General features: G+C 34.0%; 1 long non-coding RNA gene across 1 annotated transcript in view; it reads left to right on the top strand.

Moving 5' to 3' along the window:
• The first annotated feature begins 2,866 nt into the window (after positions 1-2,866).
• LOC115066966 overlaps positions 2,867-4,896 on the top strand; it is a 21,491-nt gene continuing 19,461 nt past the window's right edge. The window contains exons 1-2 of the long non-coding RNA XR_003846406.1: positions 2,867-2,916; positions 4,171-4,248. This is a non-coding gene — a long non-coding RNA (uncharacterized LOC115066966). The remainder of the gene's footprint in view (positions 2,917-4,170; positions 4,249-4,896) is intronic.

Raw genomic sequence — 4,896 nt, 5'->3', positions numbered from 1 at the left:
TTGGCTGTAAATTTTTAGGTTTACAGTTGAATTAATGTAGTTATACAATATTGTACTCTGGATAAACCCTACAAGACATAAAATTAAATGAGGTTTTAAAATTTAAAAAAGATCTCCATTTCATTATTAAAATACAGTTTCATACAGAAAAATTCATTTTAATACAATTGACCCTAAGATGTACATACGTTTCTAATCTTTATATATCTGATTATTACTAGTCACAGTCGGTTACTTTCTGAGCTCCTTGGCATCTGAGCATGGATATAAAGTCATCAGTTAGATTTCAATGGTAATGTTTTCACATCTACTATTATTAAGGAGCAAATTAATAATGCTTACAAGGGATTTCTACTGCCTCAATTCTTGCTCTTCTTATCATCTCTAAGGATTTAGCTATTTTATTTGATGGTTCCTTTAGTTTGATATTAAACTTTTAATTCTCAAAAGTGGGTACAAGTTTCCCAGTAGCCTAGCTGGAAGATACCACAAATTAGACATCCCATGTTCTAGTCAGAAAGGTCCCTGTCTGGATCATACACAAAAAGGCTTACCCTCTTCCATGGAGTGACTTACTTTCCAAGCTGTCATATTGTCCAGGAAATCACTGGTAATCATGCCAGGCACCAATTTTAATGCCAAAGTATCTACTCCTTGCCTTTCTTCTGGAGACTACTAGATCCTATGCCATTAGCACTCTGGCTTAAGTAACCTTTAATGAAATAATATTGATGTTATCCAAGTTAAAAGCAACTAATAAAAAATAAAGATCCTTGACTGGTATGGTAGCATATATGTTTTTAATCCCCACACTTGGGAGGCAGAGGCAGGCTGATCTCTGTGAGTTCAAGGCCATCCTGGTCTACATAGTGAGTTCCAGGCCAGCCAGGGCTAAAAAATGAAACCCTGTCTCAAAACAAAACAAAACAAAACAAAAAAACAAAAAACCAAATCTTTGTTTATAGTTGTTTCTTGTCTAAGGCTAAGTTTTTAAGTTTTTGCTGTTTTACAAATGGCGATGAATGGTGGTATTTTAATAACTTGCTTTTGGTTTGGAATACACTTACACAAACACATGTACATGTATTTGGTTTGGAAAAAGTCTATATATGCATTTGATTTAGACTATATATGCATATATATACTCATCTATTACAGACATTTTATCTGTGTCGTAATTTGAAATGGTGTGTATGTTGGCTGAAAGAAAAACCCACATGAATGTGACCTTTTGATTAAGTGTATAATCCACAACTTATTTCTCTGGTTTAAACCCAAGGAGATTTCTTCCAGATTCTTATTTTATGTATGCATTTAATTTCCATGTTATACATAAATATGTTCCAACTGTAAAACAATTGGACAAAATCATTAAGAACAATCTTTTTCTGTAACTACATCTCTATACCTTAATCTCATTTTCATTTCTGATATTGACAATGATTAGAAGTCTGATTCCTATCTTTGAAGAAGCTTAAAACATATTTCATATACATGTATACATATAAAAGGGAATTGAGTGTTTTTAGGTGTAAATGGTATTGTACACATTGACTTGCACTATTCTCCTTACACTTGCTGTGTCTTGTGGAAATTTTTGTATCTTATAAAATACTGTCTGCTTTTCTATAGTTTGTATTGTCACTCAATTATTGATAGTATTTACATCACCTCGCATTCTGTAATCTATCTATCTATCTATCTATCTATCTATCTATCTATCTATCTATCTATCATCTATCATCTATCTATCTATCATCTATCTATCATCTATCTATCTAATCTATCTATCTATCTATCTATATATATATATATATCACAGAAGAAAACCTTGCTAATGTCTTTTGTGCATCAAGATACCCATATATTACTGGACAGAAAGGAATGTGTGTATATGTGAATATACATGATGGTGTGTGTAGGGGATGGATACTCACAGGCCAGGGCACTCAGATTTCTATGCTTGTGCAGTAATTGTTTTTACCTGCTGAGCCATCTCACGGGCACCTAGAATGTATGTTGTATGTTTTTTGTTTTTATTTTCATTTTTGTTTTGAGACCAAGCCTTGCTGTGTAGTTTAGGCTGCCTTCAAATTTGCTATTCACCTGCCTTAGTCCCTTGAATGCTGGAAAGTAAAAGTGTGAACGAACCAACATGCTTGACTCAAAATCTGTTCTCTTTTTAAAAAATTCATAAATGCAAATTACCATCAATGTATTTTTAAAGATTTATTATTTTTTTATGTTGAATGTTTGAATGCATACATGCATGTACATAATGTGCATGCCTGGTGCCCCCAGAGGGCATCAGGCTGTGTCAGATTCTCTGGAATTGGGATTATAGACTGTTGTGAGCACCATGTGTGTGCTGGGAACTGAACTGCCTTCTTTCCAAGAGCAAGTGCTCCTAACTGCTGAGCCACGTGTCCTGCCCCATCCATATATTTATTAATGTTTTACATATTCATCTAGTGTACACAAAAATATCCATTTTCACATACCTTCACCGAAGTGATATTTTCATCAAAACCTTTTTCAATCTAATGCATGAAAATGATATGTATTTTATTTACATTTCCTTTAGACCCAGTTAATATTCTCTCCTGGGTTTACTGGATTTTATATTTTGTCTACTGCATGTTATCATGTGCATTTTTTCCATAGGATGGATTAACTTTATCTTATTTAATTATAGGAGTTATTTATTTTATATACTACCTATTCAATTTTTTCCTTCCATTTTTTTTTTCGTTTTGTAAAACAAACCCCTTATGCTGTCTTTTTATGTAAAAACATTAATAAGTTGGTAAAATATGCCATTTCAGGTGGGCGTGGTGGCATGTGACTTTAATCCCAGCACACAGGAGGCAAAGGCAGATGGATCTCTGTGACATCAAGGCCAGCTTGACCTACATGGTGAGTTCCAGAAACAAATAAAATAAATAAATAGATTGAACTATTTCATTCCCTGCAAATTTTGTTTTGTATTTTAATTATACAGCTCCCTCACTTCTAAAGTTATTATAATGTTACTCTATCATCTTTTCTATGCTATACTTTTGCTTTTTATATTTTTCTCTCTAACTGACCTGGAATATATTTTTATGGATAATCTGAGGTAGAACTTACATGTAATTTAAAAACTGGATATTTCCCCAGTTTTAAGTTATTTTTAAATAGTCATCCCTCAAGATTTAGGAGGCCTGTGGGAGAGCAATTTAACATGTCACCATTGGTTATTATTTTTAAACTATTTTATTTATTACTTTTATTTTATGTGTATAAGTGTATTGCCTGTACATAGCTGGTGTACCCATGTTGCGCAATGCCCGAGGAAGTAGGAAGAGGGCATCAGATCCTCTGGAACTGGAGTTATGGATGGTTGTTAGCTACCATGTGGGTGCTGGGAACTGAGCAGCCAGTGTTCTTAACTGCTGAACTATGATTTAACATGATTAAAAAGGGTCAATTTACACATAAAATTATGATTTTCCAATCCATATCAATTTTATATAGATGTCTTTCTATTTCAATAGCATGCTTATATATGACCCCTAATAGTCATTTAATTACACATAGAAATTTACTTGGAGAATAAATAGATACAAGACTTTTTTATTGTAAAAATTTTTTAGTAATTTAAGATCCAGCCCTGTGAACAAAAATGGAGTTGACATTGCCAGTCATGAAATAATCTAGCTTGAGTCTTAAAATATCCTGCAGCTGAGAAACAGGCAGGAAGGAAGCAATTTCAAAAAGTGAAATGGAGGGTCACTAATAGAATAAAGAGGAGACATGGTGGTGACAGTTCATGAAAGGGACAGGAACAGGTTGTATCTGCCGACAGAATCATTACATGCTGGTATAATGCAGATAGATTTGTCATAACTAAGCACAGCAGCTAATCACACAGTTCTATGTCATGTCTCTGCTTTCTTAGACGTTTCAGTTAAAAAAGCAATAGCTATCAGTCTATCTTTCAATAGCAGCAGGGTGAGAAGTGAGTTGGTACACAGGGATTTTACTGTGTGAAAGACACCAGGGATTATTAATTTTTCAACCTTGTTATACTTATGGCACAGAAAGGTTAAGTGACTTCTGTCAGGTCACACCGTTGGTAGTGAAGTCCGAGCTTGGCTTCCCTTCATTTCCCTTTTTATGCTCCCCCAGGTCATCTGCCCAGTGAAATAAGAACCCAGGCCATATTGCTAATAAACAGATGTCAAGAACTGTCTCTCCACATCTCAGGTAAGGATACCATCAAGAAATAAATTACTTGGGCCCCATGGCTAAGAAGCATTCTTGATTCTTCTGTTTCTCTAATCACCTGTAATGTTTCAGTTAATCCACACAGTTGTCTATCCAATATATTAAAAAACAAACAAATAGCAAAACCCTTTTCTCACTATTTGCCCTGTCAAAGCTGTCAGCATCTCTTGCCTGGGCTACTGCAAGTTTTATTAGGTTTTGGCTTTTCTTGTTCCCGCTATTGCACTTGCCACCCAGTAACTGAGGTGGCCTATATCTTTAGCACTATCCTCCTACCTACCTATATACATACCTCATGTATGTATCTATGTATCATTTATCTATCTATCTATCTATCATCTGTCTATCGCTCTATCATCTATCTATCTATCTATCTATCATCTATCTGTCTATCATCTATCTGTCTATCTATCATCTATCATCTATCTATCTATCTATCATCTATTTTCTAAATCTTGCAGTTTATTATGTATCTTCTACCATCTATATATCTCTACGTATCATATATTTAACTGTATTACCTATCTCTTTCACATAGATCTATCATTTATCTATCATCTATCTATCTGTTATCTCTTATATCTAATCTATTGTCTGTCATCCTTCTACCATCTGTCTTTCATCTAT

This window comes from Nannospalax galili, unplaced genomic scaffold, assembly GCF_000622305.1.
Source record: "Nannospalax galili isolate Female #2095 unplaced genomic scaffold, S.galili_v1.0 scaffold140, whole genome shotgun sequence".
In the NCBI taxonomy this organism is placed as follows: Eukaryota; Metazoa; Chordata; class Mammalia; order Rodentia; family Spalacidae; genus Nannospalax; species Nannospalax galili.
The sequence above is the reverse complement of the archived record's forward strand: the minus strand, read 5'-3'. Positions and strand labels throughout refer to the sequence as shown.